Below are 13,193 nucleotides of genomic sequence, written 5' to 3' on the forward strand. Positions count from 1 at the left end.
GACTGCAGATGCTGGAAACTGCAGGAAAAAACAAGATGCTGGAGGAACTCAGTGAGTCAAGCATCATCTAGAAGGGGAAATAAACAGTTGAAACTTCATGCCAAAGCAGAGAGAAGCCAGCCTGTGAAGGAATGGGGTGGATCAAGAGCATTAAGTGACAGGTGGATCCAGGTAGGGAAGGGTAATATGTAGGTAGAGGAGGGCCAAGTAGAAATAGCACCAGGAGCTGAGAAGTGACAGCTGGAGGCAACAATGGTCTGAAGATGATAGAGAGAAACATGGAGGATGAAGTCACGTGAGAGATAAGCAGATGGAACCAGTGGCGGAGGGGACCCAGTAAAATGAATGCCTGCATGACAGGCTGGTGGAATGGGTGGAAGAGAGAGAAGAAAGAGGGTGATGGGGGACTGGGTGAGTGTAGGGAGAACTGGGTACATCATTGCACAAGCTAGGTGAGGCACTCCATCCACCATTGCCTCCTGGAGCTCCCATTCGTTAGCCATTTTAATTCTCCTCCCCAATGTCATGCCGATGTGCCTGTCCTCAGCTTCTTTCACTGCCAGGATGATGCTAAACAGAAACTAGAGGAACAGCACTTCACATTCTGCCTGGGTAGTCTACAATCTGACAGCATGAACACTGAATACTCCAATTTCAGGTAAACTGTTCCCATTCTGGCCTTTCCTCTCTCCTCCTCATAACCCCTCTTTACCTAGATAATGCTTGTTCTAACACTCTGTTCACCTTTTTTATATTGCATGTCTCCCAACTCCCTTACAGTCCACATGAAGAGCATTGATCCAAATCATCAACTATCCATTTTCCTCCCTCTGAGTTCTTCCAACATCTTGTATGTTACTAATGAACATGCTTTTATTCTCTATTACAATCATCAAGTGAACATGCCAAAATCAACCATCAAAAGTTGTATGAAACTGATAAGCAGGTATTGCAGAGTTCACAAACCTATACCCACAGTAGAATTTACTGATTTCATTTTGCATTTCAGCCAGATAATATCCTGACATCAGTGTCTCATAATGTGATATTAGAACTGCAAACGTAAGGATTAACATAATCAGTATTAATATGTTCAGCATTTTATATACAGTATCTGCTTAGAGCAGGAATTCCCAACCATTCTTATGCCATGAACCTATACCATTAAGCAAGGGATCCATGGACCCCAGTTCGGGAACCCCTGAATTAGAGACTTTAGTTAAATTTAGAGTAATGAACTGATTCTCAGTGACTTCTTGAAGAAATATCAAAATCTTTTTAAAAAATATTTTCCTGTCTTAACTAATAAACTGCAATAAAAATTCATAATACCAGGTGTCCCCCTGTACTTAATTTAATTCCAAATTCTTCATCCAGGAGTTTAAACTCTGGATCAGTAGTCCATTGAACATTAAAGTAACTTGCAGCTGGGGTTTGCGTTATCATTCTGGATCGTCCAGAAGTAGCTGGGGACTAATTGTCTACCCAATGATTAATTCAAGCTGAGATCAGATAACTCACATTAAGCTTATTTCAAAATTGACATTTAATTGGCTGGTTATCTACCAGCTCATGACTTTTTGAGGAAGTTTCAAAATGAAGTCTCTTAATTTTATCTCTTTAGAGTTCAATAAATTCTGGAGTAAAGGACTTTCTTTATTACATCTGAAACCATGGCTGTGTTACCTCTTGAGATCTATGGTACAGTTCCAAATGCATCTGTTGACTGACAGGGTATTGAAATGAAGAAATGCATAGCTTCCAATGAACAAGGTAAAAGTATCTGGCCTAAATAAAAATCACCAGTCTTCTGTGCTGTCCATTCTGCACCTATAAAAATACCATCCCCTTCTCTCAGCTCCTCCGTCTCAACGTGCCTGATGTTGTAGTGTCTGAAAGAAGAGAAGTGGGTGCAGTTACTGTTACAAGAAAGAAGGACCTCAAAAAGCTAATAGACCTAAAGGTATATAAGTCAACCAGATCAGATGAACTGCACCCTATGGTTCTGAAAGAGGTAGCATTGGAGATTGTGGTGGCCTTAGAAATGATCTTTCAAAAATCATTGGACTCTGGCATGGTGTCGGAGGACTGGAAGATTGCATATGCTACTCCGCTCTTTAATTAAGGAGGAAGGCGGCAGAAAGTAAATTATAGAACAGTTAGCCTGACCTCAGTGGTTGGTAAGATGTTAGAGTCAATTGTTAAGGATGAGGTGATGAGTACTTGGTGACACAGGACAAGATAGTACAAAGTCACATGGTTTCCTTCAGGGAAAATCCTGTCTGACTAACCTGTTTGAATTTTTTGAGGAGATTACAAGTAGGATAGATAAAGCAGATGCAGTGGATGTTGTATATTTGTACCTTCAGAAGGCCTTTGACAATGTGCTACACATGAGGCTGTTTACCAAGTTAAGAGCCCATGGCATTACAGGAAAGTTACTGGCATGGTTAGAACATTGGCTGATTGGTAAGAGGTGGTGAGTGGGAATAAAATGATCTTTTTCTGGTTGGTTGCCAGTGACTAGTGGTATTCCGCAGATGTCGGTGTTGGGAACACTACTTTTTATGCTGTATATTAATGATTTAGATAATGGAAGAGATGGTTTTGTTGCAAAGTTTGCAGATGATATGAAGATTGGTGGAGGGGCAGGTAGTGTTGAGGAAACAGGTAGGATGCAGAAGGACTTAGACAGATTAGGGGAATGGGCAAGAAAGTGACAAATGAAATACAATGTTGGGAAATGCATGGTCATGCACTTTGGTTGTAGAAATAAATGTGCGGACTATTTTCTAAATGGGGATAAAATTCAGGAATCTGAGATGCAGAGGGACTTGGGAGTCTTTGTGCAGAACACCCTAAATGTTAACTTGCAGGTTGAGTCAGTGGTGAGGAACGCAAATGCCATGTTAGCATTCACTACAAGATGTCTAAAATATAAGAACAAGGATGTGATGCTGAGGCTTTATAAGGCACTGGCGAGACCTCACCTTGAGTACTGTGAACAGTATCTTAGAAAAAATGTGCTGGCATTGGAGAGGGTCCAGAGGACGTTCACAAGGATGATTCCATAAATGAAAGGGTTATCATACAAGAAACGTTTGATGACTTTGGGTCTGAATTCACTGGAATTCAGAAGGATGAGGGGGTGATCTCATTGAAACCATTCAAATGTTGAAAGGCCTAGACAGAGTAGATGTGGAAAGAATGTTTCCTATGGTGAGTGAGTCTAGGACAAGAGGACACAGTTTCAGGATAGAGGGGCACCCTTTCAAAGCAGAGATGCAGAAAAAATTCTTTAGCCAAAGGGTGGTGAATTTGTGGAATTTATTGCCGTAAATAGCTGGGGAGGCCAGGTCGTTGGGTGTATTTAAGGCAGAGATTGATAGGTTCTTGATTGGACATGGCATCAAAAGTTACAGGGAAAAGGCCGGGAACTGGGGATGAGGAGGAGATAGGAAAAAAAGGATCAGCCATGATTGAATGGCAGAGCAGACTCGATGGGCCAGAGAGCCTAATTCTGCTGCTATGTCTTATTGTCTTATGGTCTCCACCACATCTGCTGTTAGGAGGACCTTTTTTTTTGTAATTTATTTTTTTTATTGAAGCTCATCATCAAGCAAACATTTCCATAAGATGTATTTCAGACATTGTACATATATATCATATAATCATATATGTCACAAATCTCCACATAGTAATTATCTGAGGTATACACTAATAGAAAAGAGTGGAGAGAAAAAACAAGCAAAAGGAAAAAACTATGTACAAGTAGGGAGTGATTTTTTTTTACAACATATTCATTGATTTGTAAGAATAAAATCAGGCCTATGAGGCATTATGTAGTTAAACCATTTTCCCCAGTATGAATCAAATTGTTCCAGCTTATGATTAACAGATGCTGTTATCTTCTCCATTTTGTAAATGTCCATTGTAATTTCCATCCATGCATTTAAAGTTGGGCTGTCCTGTGATAACCATTTCCTAGTAAGAGTCTTTTTACCAGCCACCAACAGCATATTCATTAAATATTTATCTCTTTTCAACCATTCTTGAGGTATATATCCAAAATATATGGTCTTACTCTCTAAGGGTATTTCACATTTAAAAATGTCTTGTAGGGCATTGTGTATCCCCCTCCAATAGTCTTTGATAACAGGGCAGTCCCAAAAAATATGATAATGATTTGCATTTTGATTTCCACAATTTCTCCAGCAAACAGGGAGGTTACTATCATAATAGGATTTCTGAGAGGGTGTAATAAAATATCTTATCAAGTTTTTCCATCCAAACTCCATTTCTGTGAACTGGTACACTTCCATTAATCCCTCCATATTATTGTCCATTCTTCCTCAAATATAATTATTCCTCCTTCCTTACCCCATTTTTTTAATGTATGAAGTCGAATGTGTTTTAAGATTTGACAACCCCTTATACATGCTTGAAATGATTCTACTACCGTTATCTGAATTATATGCTTTTCTAAATAGCTCTATCAAGCATGTACTTGCCTTGATTTTATTTTTAAGCATCTTATTAACATATTGTCGCATCTGTAAATACTGATAAAAATCTTGTTTTTCTAATAAGTGTTTCTCTTTAAGCATTTCAAAACTGAACAGTGTTCCTTCTTTCATTATGTTGCAAAGAACTGTTATTCCTTTAGCTGTCCAGTCCTTAAATCTAGCATCCAATTTATTTGGTGTAAAATCCGAGTCATATGCACACCATTTAAGAATTGCAGTACCTCCCTCTAGATTATATTCTTTTATAGTAGTTTTCCATATTTTAAGAGTCAATTTCACCCATGGGTTATCAATAGTATTTATGTACCTTTGCAGGTTGTTATCAGCCAAAATTGCTTGTATGGGGATGGGAAGTACCCGCTCCTCAATGTTTTTCCATTGAACGTCATATGATGGGTTGAACCAACCCATCACAGCTCTCAACTGTGCTGCAAAGTAATAATCTCTAAGAGAAGGTAGGCACCATCCCCCCCCCCCCTTTTCTCTTGCTAATTGCCAAGTTTTCAGATGAACTCTAGGCCTTTTACCCTGCCAAATATACCTTGATAACATCTTGTTCCATTCATTGAATTGATTTTGATTAATCTCTATTGGTAGGGTCTGAAAGAGATATAACAGCCTGGGCAGTATATTAATTTTAATAGACTCAATCTTTGAACTGAGACTGAAAAAAAGGAATCAGGTTCCATCTTGCCATATCTTCCTTAATTTTTTATATAAAGGCTGATAATTACATTCTGATCATTTTGCCAAATCTTTTGGCATAATGATGCCCAAATATTTGAAAGACTCTGTTTGCCATGCCCAGGGATATCTACTTTCAATTTCTCTTGGTGGAGTAATATGAAAGTAATTGGGTTTTATCTATGTTGATCTTGTATCCTGATAATTGACCATATTGTTCAAAGGATTGCATCAATTTAGGTAAAGAGTACGTTGGTTGCCCTAGATAGATCAAAATGTCATCTGCGTAACAAGCCAATTTATGCTCTGTCCCTTTAATAGTAATTCCCCTGATATCTTCATTTTGTCTGATGTATTGAGTTAATGGTTCCAGATATAATGCGAAGAGTAGCGGTGACCATGCACAACCCTGTCTTGTGCCCCTTTCTAGGGTAAGACTATTTGATAAATATCCATTGATTTTAATCCTAGCAGTAGGGTTGTCATATAGTGTCTGTATAGTTTTAATAATTGTGTCTTGGAAACCAAATCTATGTAAAACTCTGTAAAGAAAATTCCAATTAACCGAATCAAATGCCTTTTCAGAGTCCATGTTTATCAGTATTGCTTCAATTTAATTTTTTGTATATGATCCATAATGTGAAGTGTCCTTTGTATATTGTCTTATGTTTGGCGTTGTCGTATAAAACCTGTCTGATCGTTACGTATCAGCATGGGTAGAAATTCCTCTAATCGTTTGGCCATGATGGAGGTAAATAACCTATAAACTACATTAAGAACGGATATTGGTCTAAATGACCCACATTCCATTTTATCCTTGCCTTCTTTCGGTATAGCTGAGATTATCGCTTCCTTCCAACTGGGTGGCATTTGTGCCTTTTTTAGAGTCCAGTTCAGTGTGGGGAGTAAAACAGGAATTAACTCATTTTTAAATTCTTTGTACCACTCTGCCATATACCTATCTGATCCTGGTGACTTGCTTAATTTAAGCCTACTAATTGCAACTTTTAATTCAACTTCACTTATGTCAGCAGTCATCGTTCTATTTTGCTCTTCGCTTGAAGTGGGTAACTGTAGAGAATTCAAAAAGGTGTCAGTTTGGATTATGCTTCCCCCTGGAACTTTGGAATATAGAGTTTTGTAAAATACCTCAAAAGCTTCTTGAATTTCACTTAGCTTATTGTTTTATCATTTTCGTTCTTGGGTCCCTAATTCTATGAATTGTATTTTCTGCTATCTTCTTTTCTCAGTTTCCACACCAGTATTTTCATAGACTTTGATCCACTTTCATAATGTCTCTGTTTCAGAAACATTAAATTTTTCCTGATTACTTGCATAGCCAAACTATTAATTTCATTCCTAATTTTTAAAATTTCCCCTAATGTATCCTGTGCCAAATTCAATTTGTGTTTTTTTTCTCTAGCTCCTTCAGCCTATTTTGTAATTCCTCTAATGTTTTATTCCTTATTTTTTTCTTGTATGAAGATATCGCTATTATTTTCCCTCTTAAAACAGCCTTCAGAGTATCCCATAAAATGGGAGGTGAAACCTCTCCATTATCATTAAATTCTAAGTAGAGACCAATTTCTTTTTTTAATTTGTTCCTTAAAGTACAGATCATTGAGTAGACTTGAATTTAGTTTCCAAATAGTATTCTTTGGTTGTAGGTTAAAATCAACAGATAAATATATAGGTGCATGGTCACTTACATCTATTGTCCCAATTCCACAGGTGTTTATTTTGTCTTTGTCTTTTCCAAATGTTATGAAATAGTCTATTCTTGTATATATGGTTATATGGTGATATATACAGAATGGGGAGCAGAATAATGAGTATAATCCCTTCTGTCGGGGAAAAAGTTCTTCCATATATCAATTAAACCAACATCCTCAAAAAGTGTATTAACTTTCTTATGTAAGCATTTTGTTTCATAGGTTTTTCTATTGGAAGAGTCTAAGTTTGGTTGTAATTGTAAATTTAAGTCTCCCCAACATACCAGGAGACCTTCTGTTTCTGCTACCATGATATCAGTAATTTTTTGAAAGAAACCAATATCACTTCCCGGGGGTGTGTATATATTCAATAGAGTAACTGAATTTCCGTCTATATTCCCCCTTACCAGAATATATCTGCCCTCTTTATCTCCCATTTCGAATACTTTTTCAAAATTTAGTTTACTTAAGATAAGAATAGCAACTCCTCTCCTATGTCCTGATTTATATGAGGAGAAAAACAAATTAGTGAAGCCCATTCTCTTTGGTTTTCTATGCTCATTATTACGTAAATGAGTTTCCTGTAAATATACTACATGGGCTTGTTCTTTTTTCATTTTGGATAAAATTCTATTATGTTTGATTGGATTTAATAGCCCATTGACATTAAAAGAAATGAATTTTACTTTGTCCTTAGCCATCTGTATTTATCTGTCAATGTATCATTGAAATTAGCAGAATAAAACTTAATCGATCTACTCCCTGAACAAATAAGAACCAAGAAACACAAATAATAACAAAAATGGCAATGAATGTGTGCTTCCAAGGCTGAGGTCTCTGGTAGATGACCCTGCATTGAGCTAGAGGAAATGTCTAGCTGTGGGGGATAACCCCTCCTACTTGTGAGTTGAGGGCCCCCATTGCAGTATTCATAAAAGTCAGTGAACAAATCCATTACACAGAAAAGATTTCCCTGTGTACTCCTCCTATATATACACATATATATGCACACACACCCACACACACACGTATATATTACATGCATAGACATACATGCACACATATATATATTCTCATTTTGGTGGGGGGAAAAGGAGTAAGTGAGCGAATAAAGAATAACAACTAAGTAATATAAAATCCATATTATAATAAGTATTTCTCGAGATAGGTATATCACCATCTTCTTTTGCTTCTGTTTAGAACCATAGAACCATAGAACATTACAGCACAGAAACAGGCCTTTTGGCCCTTCTTGGCTGTGCTGAACCATTTTTCTGACTAGTCCCACTGAGCTGCACCTGGGCTATATCCCTCCAAACCCCTCTCATCCATATAACTGTCCAAGTTTTTCTTAAATGTCAAAAGTGAGCCCACGTTCACCACTTCATCTGGCAGCTCATTCCACACTCCCACCACTCGCTGCGTGAAGAAGCCCCCCTAATGTTCCCTTTATACTTTTCCCCCTTCACCCTTAACCCATGACCTCTTTTTTTTCTCCCTTGGCCTCAGTGGAAAAAACCTGCTTGCATTCACTCTATCTATACCCATCATAATTTTATACACCTCTATCAAATCACCCCTCATTCTCCTACGCTCCAGGGAATGAAGTCCTAACCTATTCAACTTTTCTCTGTAACTCAGTTTCTCAAGTCCCAGCAACATCCTTGTAAACCTTCTCTGCACTCTTTCAACCTTATTAATATCCTTCTTGTAATTAGGTGACCAAAACTGCACACAATACTCCAAATTCGGTCTCACCAATGTCTTATACAACCTCACCATTACATTCCAACTCTTATACTCAATACTTTGATTTATAAAGGCCAATGTACCAAAAGCTTTCTTTACAACCCTATCTACTTGTGAAGCCACTTTTAGGGAATTATGTATCTGTACTCCCAGATCCCTCTGTTCTACTGCACTCCTCAGTGTCCTACCATTTACCTTGTATGTTCTACCTTGGTTTGACCTTCCGAAGTGCAATACCTCACACTTGTCCGCATTAAACTCTATCTGCTATTTTTCAGCCCATTCCTCCAGCTGATCCAAATCCCTCTGCAAGCTTTGAAAACCTTCCTCACTGTCCACTACACCTCCAATCTTTGTATCATCAGCAAATTTGCTGATCCAATTTGCCACATTATCATCCAGATCATTGATATAGATGACAAATAACAATGGACCCAGCACTGATCCCTGTGGCACACCACTATTCACAGGCCTCCACTCAGAGTAGCAATCCTCCACTACCACTCTCTGGCTTCTTCCATTGAGCCAATATCTAATCCAATTTACCACCTCTCCATGTATACATGGTGACTGAATCTTCTTAACTAACCTCCCATGCGGGACCTTGTCAAAGGCCTTACTGAAGTCCATGTATACAACATCCACTGCCTTCCCTTCATCCACTTTCCTGATAACTTCCTTGAAAAACTCTAATAGATTGGTTAAACATGACCTACCACGCACAAAGCCATGCTGACTTTTTCTAATAAGTCCCTGTCTATCCAAATACTTGTAGATCCTATCTCTTAGTATTCCTTCCAATAATTTACCTACTACCGATGTCAAACTTACCGGCCTATAATTTCCCGGCTTACTTTTTGAGCCTTTTTTAAACAACAGAACTACATGAGCTATCCTCCAATCCTCTGGCACCTGACCAGTGGATATCGACATTTAAAATATTTCTGCCAGGGCCCCTGCAATTTCTCAACATTCAAGCTTCTCAACATTTTTAAAGTTAGTCAAACCTTATGGCTCTTCTGGAGGGGATGAGGGCTGTCTTTGGAAAACTCCCAGTCTCTTCCTGATATATTTCTCTCTGCCTCCTCCTGTCTCCTGCCTTCTTGATTCTCGCACTATTTCCCAAGCAGAGCGAGATAATTCCTCTGCCAGGCTTTCCCTCGGTTTGATCACGCTGATGGGCAACCCTCTGACCTTCATGTCTGTAGTCACCTCTTCCACTGTCTGATACAGTTGGATCCCATTTTGATAAAACCCTATATGTTTAGCAGGCTACGGAGTTTGAAATCTAATCCTTTCTTGCTTTAGTATTCGCTTTACTTCAGAGTTTTCTTTACATTTCTGCAGGACCGCGGGGGGGGGGGGGAGTAATCTTGGTCGAAATATATTAATTTATCGTCTAAAAACACCCTCTTCTTACCCCAGGCCCTTCGTAGAATCTCCGCCTTGGTAGTGTATCGAAGGAATTTAATTATTATTGAGCGTGGCTTATCTGCTCTATCTCAGGTAGGTTTTGGGACAAGCGCACGATGCGCTCTCTCAATTTCCAGCTCCATAGTCGAGGGAAGCTCCAGTGCGTCCCGCAGCAACTTTCCGACAAACTCCATCATAGACAAGCCCTCCTTTCCTTTGGGAACGTTGTATATTCTGATATTTTTCTGCCGTGATCTTCCCTCCAGGTCAAGCAGTTTACCTTCTTGTTGATTTAATATTTTTATCATCTTACTTAGTATCCATTCCATGTTTTGAACGCGATCTTCCACCTTCTCAATTCGAGTCTCTGCCACCGCTATTTTTTGATTGACGTTGGCGAGCTCTGACTTAATATCATGTAGCTGCTGTTTTATATCTTTCTGGAACTCCCTTATCTCTTTCAAAATTTCGATCATATTCGCTGCTTCACCTGAACGAGGCCCAGCGTCCGCCTCACTAGCACACGGTTGGGTAGGTGAGCCGCTCGCTGCACTCCTCTTGGCCGCAGGCTCCGCAGCGTCGCTTTTTAAATTTCCATTCTTTTTCCCCATTCTTGCCCCTCTTATCAGTTCAAATACTTTTGAAAAATCCTATATTTGATGGGTTAACTGTGCTTAATATGCATTTTTCCAGAGGAGCTAGTGACTTAAGTTGCCATTCTCGACGATGATGTCACCGGAACCCAGGAGGACCTTTTCATTCCAGAATGAAGGAGATATCCTCCTTCTTCAAAGAAAGGGGTTTCCCTCCTCCACTATCAATGCTGTCCTCAACTGCACCTCCTCCATTTCATGCATGTTTGCCCTCACCGCATCCTCCTACCACCCCACCAGGGATAGGGTTGCTCTTGACCTCACCTACCACCCCATCAGCCTCCACATCCAGCACATAATTCTCTGTAACTTCCGCTATCTCCAGCGGGATCCCACCACCAAGCATATCTTTCCCTCCTCCCCACTTTCTGCTTTCCGCAGGGATCCCTCCCCATGTTACTCCCTTGTCCAGTCTACCCTCCCCACTGATCACCCTCCTGGCACTTATCCTTGGAAGCAGAACAAGTGCTACACCTGTAGTGATACATTCACTTAAATATCCAAAGAAATCTTACCATAAACATGTTTCTAAGAATTTAGTGAAGTTGCAAAATATGACCCGTTTTAAGGTTCAGTAGTCACCCATTCAGAAAAGCCAAAACAAAGGTACAGTTTATATCACTATATTTGCATGTTCCTTCTGCTTAACAACCACAAAATTTTAAACATTTTCTATTCATCAAAACATGCATGCATGTATTTATCATCTAGCTGACTAGCTCTGACTTGAAAAGCTAAATCCACCAATCCTGGAGAGAACTGTAGCCATAAATTAGTGACAGGTCTTTATCTGATTCAAGACACTTTCAAACTTATGGGTACGTTTACTTATAGAGATGGTGTGTGTGTGTGTGTGTGTGTGTGTGTGTGTGTGTGTGTGTGTGTGTGTGTGTGTGTGTGTGTGTGTGTGTGTGTGTGTGTGTGTGTGTGTGTGTGTGTGTGTGTGTGTGTGTGTGTGTGTGTGTGTGTGTGTGTCTTCATGACAAGCTTTTTGCACCAATCTTTTTGGTGATTGCTCATCATCTTGGGCATCTGAAATCTGGCAGATCCCATCCCTCTCCAGGTTTTTTTTTTAACAAGGTCAAGTCGCTATCTCGACACTCAACCCAGGCACGGATGGAGAGCGTGCAAGAGAACCGACCAGATTCAAACTCGCGACCCCTCACCCCGAAGTCCAGCGCTGATGCCATTACGCCACCAGCCGATTTTTTATAGAGATGTTATCAATTAACAAATCTATACATTGTATTAACAACTATTCCTTGCAGTAGTTTACCAGAATTATTTTTACTGACCTTCCTTCTACAGTCCTTGTGTATTCATTGTGTTTAGCTGAAAAACACAGTATATAAAAAACTATACATATATAAAAATATATAAAACACAGTATATAAAAAACTATAATACTGAAAAATGTCTAGTCCAAGTCCATATCCAAAATGCAGAAAACTTGGGTAACATTCTCTGGACACAGTCGCAGGCCCTTCCCTCTCTGGCAGCAGAGCGATCCCACCATCAATCAAAAGGCAGTTTCCCCTTTCTGACAGCGGAATGACCCCACCACCAATCAAAAGGCAGTCTCCCCTCTCCGTCAGCAGAGTGATCCTACCATCGATTAAAAGGCAGTTTCCCCTCTCTGGCAGCGGAGTGATCCCATCAGCAATCAAAAGGCAAGCAGCCAGTGCTCACCTTCCTCATTCGCCTCAATGTTTCAATCTCCCTCGTCACTTTAATTGGCCAAAAATGGAACCTTTAATCGGTAATATGGAGTTGAACACAGGCTTATGCCCCGTCCCGTGGCTTCTCACCACGAGGTTCACACACTTTGCCCCTGCCTCCTGGAATCCTCTTGGAGACTGCAGAGCGCGGAAACACCCAAACAGTCTCCAAACTGCAAATCACAGGCTCCAACAGTTCCAGAATCACACTCAGGATGAAAAACAAACGTAAAAGAAGTGAAATACATGGTTTCATGATCTATCCAGAAGAGTGAAAAACAAAGAGTAAACCTGTGGATTGTGTGCAAAGTGGGAAAGTACTTCAATTAATGAAAGTTACCTTAATTTTTGTGTTCTGCCAATGGGCACTTGTGGAAAATGCTGTGACAACTCCTGACGAAGGGACCCAGCATGAAACATCGACTGATTACTCTTTTCTATAGATGCTGCCTGGCCTGCTGAGTTCCTCCAGCACCTCGTGCATGTTGCTTTGGATTTCCAGCACCTGCAGATTTTCTTGTGTTTGCGAAAGTACGTTGAGAAATTGAGAAAAATGTAACAGTCAGATTGGTCACAACTCCAGATTTAACTGGAATTCTTAAAGATATAAATTATTCAATATATTATGTCTTGGATATGCAAAAATATTTGAAAACTTCTAAAAACAATGGTTAAATGTTTAAAATCTTTTTAAAAATCTCGAAGTGTTTACAAACTTTGAAGCTTTAAAAAGATCTT

At 39.5% G+C, this 13,193-nt stretch overlaps 1 long non-coding RNA gene across 1 annotated transcript in view; it reads right to left on the bottom strand.

Moving 5' to 3' along the window:
• The window catches only part of LOC140740994 (uncharacterized), a 32,110-nt gene extending 19,171 nt beyond the window's left edge, over positions 1-12,939 (bottom strand). Inside the window, exon 1 of the long non-coding RNA XR_012101978.1 lies at positions 12,796-12,939. This is a non-coding gene — a long non-coding RNA (uncharacterized lncRNA). The remainder of the gene's footprint in view (positions 1-12,795) is intronic.
• Positions 12,940-13,193: the final 254 nt, after the last annotated feature.

This window comes from Hemitrygon akajei, chromosome 17, assembly GCF_048418815.1.
Source record: "Hemitrygon akajei chromosome 17, sHemAka1.3, whole genome shotgun sequence".
NCBI classification, from domain to species: Eukaryota; Metazoa; Chordata; class Chondrichthyes; order Myliobatiformes; family Dasyatidae; genus Hemitrygon; species Hemitrygon akajei.